Raw genomic sequence first — 6128 nt, 5'->3', positions numbered from 1 at the left:
ACAACTATTCCCTCCCCCCCCCCCCCCCCCAAGTCCCGTCTCACTTTTCGGTAAACCTTGCCAACGTTGTAGGTGAATTCAAATGACAGTGGAAGTTTTTCTGCATCAGCCACTTTTATATCAAGTTTTTATATCCAGCACTTTAAATTTAAAAAAAAAATGTGTTTGCACATAAACTCTTCTGAAAAGTGAAGACTAATTTATTATCATGTCATTATTAGCACAATCACAAAAGGGGTCACTGGTCTTCCCTTTAATTTCTGTCACAGGCTGCAGGCCGCATTATGCTGAATCAAGGATATGGGAAGATAATTAACACAGCATCTATGGCAAGTTTAATAGGTGAGTGATGAGAGCTAACAGTTGTGCTTCAGAATCCATATTTTAATTACTACCAATGCTATTTGAATCAATTAAACCTGTATTGGGAAGGAGTAAATCACTGACACTTTGTATTAGGGGAAATGTACTACAAAATTTTTATTGATATCATTTTTCAACATTTATCTGTCCTCTCTGTTTTAGAGCACTTATTACTTTTTATAGAAGAGGTGGAGCTTCTCTCCTCGAGCCTGACACGTTTATTGTATAAGAAAGGTGTTAGTTTAAGCCCTAATAATTTCAGTAAAACGTATCAACTTGCAGAAAGCGGTGCCCTTTCCGTGTTTACAGTCCTTCCAAACGCTTTTGCTGGAATACCCTTTGTTAGGTTTCATTATTGTTGCCAACAGGTGTCTCCACTAACGCTGCTGGATCAGCAGTGTCGTCAAAAGAGCCAATAAACTATTGTAACATATGGAATGAAATCCCAACTGCTGAGCTAATCTGGAAGGCAGTTACATGCTGGTGAACTGAGGCCCATGTAACAAAAATTGATCAATTACACAAATTAAGCATAGCCCTTTAGGAATTTATTTTATTGGTCTGGACATCTGTTGCAGTATTGTCCAAATCCAAAAATCAAATGGTGCCTTGGGTTGCCAAGCTAGGCAAGAAAATCTAGTAGCTATAAAAGTACAACTGAAACCCCCTATATTAATATCGGGTCCATCTGCTGAATGTTACATAAATATTCAGCCTTTTTATTTTCCTTGGGAATAACATTTATTTTTACGGTGCCCAGTTTGACATTCTATGACATTCTGTTCAGTTTATTGCACAGTAACTTTGAATGTTTCTTCAAAAATGCATTTATAATGTTGTTGTTAATCTTTTATTTCAAGGGTCTTTCCCAGCTGTTTTACTTATGGCTCTCCAGAAGAGTGGCCCCTTTTCCCCAAGTCGGTAGGGTTGCAAAGCTCGCAAATAAAACCACCAATAATAATAATAATAATAATAATGGCAAGAATTTATGGCGTTTAAATATTTTCAACTTTTGCTCTGGGTTACGTGCAGTGCTTAACACAATGGGGGTCTGTTCCTGTACCTGGGCTCCTCTAATTCATATTCTCTTAATAAAGTATAATTTACTGGTTAGCACTGGATATGGTTAAATGTTACTCAGCGCCTCTGGGACAGATCCTCAGCTGGCATCGAGTGCCAGAACTCCAATAACTTGGCCCAGTGAGGGCTGGAGTATTTTCCTCTGCTTTGCCTCTCTGTTCTGAGGCATCCATTATTTAAATAAGCAAGGGATGTTCATTCCCAAATAATATCCCATTACAACAACCTTACTGAAATGGTGACATGAAGGTTGACTGCTTAGTAAGTGTAAATCAGCCTAGTGTACTACATTACTACAGTTTTATATACAACTATATGCGTAGTTATACAAATCAAGGTCTGGGCCTCAGTATTACTTCTCTGAGTCTGGTTGCCCATCTGTAAAATGGGGCTAACAGTACTGACCTCCTTAGTGAAGTGCATGTATAAAACTATGTATTATTCCGACTGTCACAAAAGAGTATTTCTAAGTGATGCTGGAAATAGATTGAAAAATGCTACGGAAGGTGCACTGAAATGTCAGTTAAAGTTAATCCAAGTGGGCACGATTAGATCAGTCGTTAGGACAAGGTGGAATGTGTTTACCTTGTGAACCTGTTTGAAGCTCGGCATTAAAAAAAATTCTAGCAGTTATAAAAGTACAACTGAACACCACGATGTTCATATCATGTCCATCTGCTGAATGTTAAATAAATATGTTGGTTGGTTGGTTATTTAAGTATGTTGGCCAACTGGCATAGTATGGAATGTTACTAGAAATAGTTAGTCAATGCTTTTTATTTTATTTTTTTCTTGGTTGAGTCCTTCTGTATTGATGCAAAAAATGAGGAGAAGCTTAGTGGGTTCATTCTATTGCATAAGTTCTAGACTGGTTTCCCCTGTCTGTTGCTCTAAACCAATCTAATTAACTGGAGATAATAGAGGCTGAGATGCTGCCTGCAAATTTTGAGCAACGCCAAGCACTTCACTGCAATTATTCCATATATACAGCCGTATGGCAGAGAATAAGTGCTGCTGGATTTATATAGGGGTCACTGAGATCCTTAATATTTGCAGTGAATAGCTTGATTGGTAAGAATATGTGTGTGTACGTGTATATATATGTTATGTATGTATACACACACATACACACACTTCCCACTCATATTAGGTGACTATGATGAGCAGGACAGAACCCCTCCTTTATTGATCCAGGTAACGGTAGCCCAATGTCAGGAATTTTAAAGTACAACACAGCTGATGTGGGCTGTATTTTTCTAAGCTTTGCCTTCCTATCTCTGCAGTGTGTGAAACACAAGTGAATTTCCCCTTAGAGCCTGGAGTGAGATTCAAATATTTCTTGACTTTCTTTCCTGATACGCTGGTCCGGAGGACTTGGTGTTTCTAAAGAGGTTTTGTCCCTTTTATGATAGGAGTTTGGGGCAGGGGAGGACGGTAATCCTGGTGTCCTTGGGCCCACAAGAGATCCCATTGAAAATGATAGCATAAATAAGGAGGTTGCAATGTGATGCTCTAATAGAAAAAGACTGCCCAGCATGTGAGCCATCAGCTTTGTAACATCCTTCGCCTCATTCTCGAGTGTTTTCAATTAAGTGTCTCAGGAGGTGTATACTTTATCTCCTAAATTACCTTTCGGCACCATTTTTGTGAAGACAAAAGGCAGTTACAAGAGGGGGACTCTTGAAAATATCAACGGAGCTCCTTTCCCAAAATCAGAAAGCTAATACTGATATCTTGCAACCATGCTCTCTCTTATCCTATTCATACAACCACGGCAAAACCTCTGCTGAGGAAGCTGTGAAAGCCCTTGTCCTCCTTGCAAAGTGCAAGTGATTTATCACAAACAGGCACATTTGGAAAGTTTAGCAAATACCTGCATTTGGGAGGTGATGAGGTTAACTACCAAAGTTGTACGTAACTTGGAGCTGCTGCATGGCAATTAATCAAGAAGTTATATCCCACTCCTTTTCGACAGCCCACACAGAGTGCTGCATCTGTGGTGTGATAGCCAAAAATAAATAAAAAAAATAAGTAAAATGTAGTATTTTAACTAATAAAACCACTAATACATTTTAACTGTTTTGTTTTGAAAAAACCCTTAATATTTAATGGATGTAGGTTTGAATACAAAATATTTTGTGTGTAACAAGTGAGTTAATCATTAGTTATCTTTACTACATGCATAAAGAGTTAATGCTAGCTATGCACATGCTTAAATCTAATATCACATTGAAAATAATGGACTCTATGCATATATTTGAGTCTTTTCAGGATGGGGCCTATGCCATTTCAGTGCTTGTATAAAATTCTGCAGCATTGTCACTTGTTTACCACCGTCTTCCCATGCTTTATATTGCAACACTTAGACTCAGTGGGTTTAGACAGTGAAAATGTAGCTGTATAGGGGAATTTACCAAAGATGGTGATGTAAAACTAAGCCAATTCCACTCTTCTTTTCAAACTCTGGATGGTTTGCTGTATTTTCTGTCCTGTATTCTCCAGTTATTGCAATTCTTCACATGAAACTAAAACCAGTTTTGAGAAGTCAATACGACCAACATAGTGATGCGCATACCTTCGAAAATACAATGTTACTGCACACAGGCTGTTTAAAAGATGTGTTTTGTTATCTCATGGATGATATTTAGTGCTACCAATCTTTCCTGTGTGTGTATGTGTATATGTGTATATACGTGTGTGTGTGTGTGTGTGTGTATAGACAGAGAGAGATGTCTATATATAGACAGATAGACATCTCTATCTATATGTATAGATAGATAAATATAGGTATTGATTGATCGATAGCTTGATAGATGGATAGATATAGGTATCGTTCAATAGATATAGGTATCGATTGATAGATGGATAGATATAAGTATCGATCAATAGATAGATAGAGATCAGTAACATCTAATATTAAAAACCAGGTGTTTACATTTCATGGCTTTTTAACAACTTTTAAACAGGTCACAGTGACAGCCAGGGAGCTGAAACCACGAAGCAGCAGCAGCTCTTGGAGGATGCAAATTGTGCTAGGCGTGCTGACTTCATTTGAGCAGGGTGGAGTTGTGACAGTCGACACCAACTCAGGATCCGTCTTGAAGGCACTTTCTTGGGAACAATGCAAGTCTGAGAGCTGAGGAAAGGGGTAGAACCAACAGAACACGCTGCGCTAACAAGTTTGAACATTGTAATTAGCAAGCCGATCATTTTCCTGTGTGACTGACATGTGACATCTTTGGAACAATTTCAAAAGCTTCAGATTTTAGTGCTAGGAGTTTTGAATTTTTTGGGACACCCATCTCCACACACACCTGATCAGATAATATGGTGTATTCACATCAGAATATATTTGGAAGCTATATATTAAGTAGGGTAATTGGTTCCAGACAGTTACTTGAGTGTATGTAACGTACATGTGTGGGGCTGTTTGTGCCTATTTTGTCTATATTTATTGGATGCAGCAAAATGTTTGGAGTTTGTATTTTTAATCTCTCTTTTTTGCTGCTTCAAAATCTGCATCTGTTTTATTTCTCTTGTTTCTTCAGTTTTTTTCACTGTCCAGCTGTTGATGCAAAAATACTAGAATGGGGAGAAGAGAAAACCCAAAACAGATTTAGAGGTTTACTATATGTTAACTGTTTTCTTTATGATATCTACCAAGCACCAGGGGAAAAGGACAAATCTTTCATCTCAGTGTTGACAACTCTCCTTGCTGTGGTCATGGTCCCCTGTACACAGTAATACATGGAGAAAATATCTTTTATGTGCCTGAATTTCTTCTAGTTCCTCACCCACAGAAGCAGTTGGCATATAATGCATCAAGAGCTGGAGTTTTAAAATTAACACAGACATTAGGAACTGAAAGGATTGACAAGGGGTAAGAGTCAACTGCATTTCCCTGTAAGTAAAATGTAGTCTCAATTTATAAAGTACAGAGGGGAATGAGATGTTGTAAGAAGTGTTCGCTGCTCAAATTAAAGGAAAATATCTAGGAAAACAAAGTTCCTAATTAGCAGGTGGATTGCATCCCTTTTTATTTTGTCTTCTGCTTAACAAAGGTTTAATCACTTAGAACCCGAGTCTGTTCCTTTGCTGTATATACTCGGGGATTTGAGAAGAGGTTTTAGCATTTGATAATAGGTTTTCCAAGAACATGAAGGGTAGTTTTTAGCATTTCTCTTCCAGATGAAATATTTCCTTAGTTCTGTCCAAGCCTTCTGTGGTGAAAGAAAAGGCTTTTGACACTTAATAGACAATACTTTTTTTCTTTCTCTTTAGACAAATATATGTGCACTTTAAAAGCTACATTGTAGTGCTGTAATTGAGACAGCAGTTCTGGCAATTACAGGATACCTACCAATAATTTTGTTTAAAAAAATGCAAATGACATTTTACCTAATTTTTGAAGGCTCAAAAATGTATGAAAGTATATGGGTTTTTAAAAAAAAAAAAAAAAAGAAAGAAGGAAAAATCGTGAAGCATAGTTCTTTGCCTCACTTCTTTCTCACGCACACACACATCACCCATACATATTATTAAACAATTAACGGTGCATGTTAGTACTAAGCAGAAACCCAAGTGAGTAGCATTAATTGGAAGTGGTCATATTATGTAATCCACTGAAGAAAATTGGAGTAAGAAGGAAAGAGAGGATTTTAACCTGGGAGTTAAATTGCAATAAT

General features: G+C 37.5%; 1 long non-coding RNA gene across 1 annotated transcript in view; it reads left to right on the top strand.

The window, feature by feature from the left end:
* LOC112549452 overlaps positions 1-5608 on the top strand; it is a 6822-nt gene extending 1214 nt beyond the window's left edge. The window contains exons 2-3 of the long non-coding RNA XR_003092858.1: positions 270-342; positions 4410-5608. This is a non-coding gene — a long non-coding RNA (uncharacterized LOC112549452). The remainder of the gene's footprint in view (positions 1-269; positions 343-4409) is intronic.
* The last annotated feature ends 520 nt before the right edge of the window (positions 5609-6128 follow it).

The sequence above is a fragment of the Alligator sinensis genome, unplaced genomic scaffold (genome assembly GCF_000455745.1).
Source record: "Alligator sinensis unplaced genomic scaffold, ASM45574v1 scaffold121_1, whole genome shotgun sequence".
Lineage (NCBI taxonomy): Eukaryota > Metazoa > Chordata > Crocodylia > Alligatoridae > Alligator > Alligator sinensis.
The sequence above is the reverse complement of the archived record's forward strand: the minus strand, read 5'-3'. Positions and strand labels throughout refer to the sequence as shown.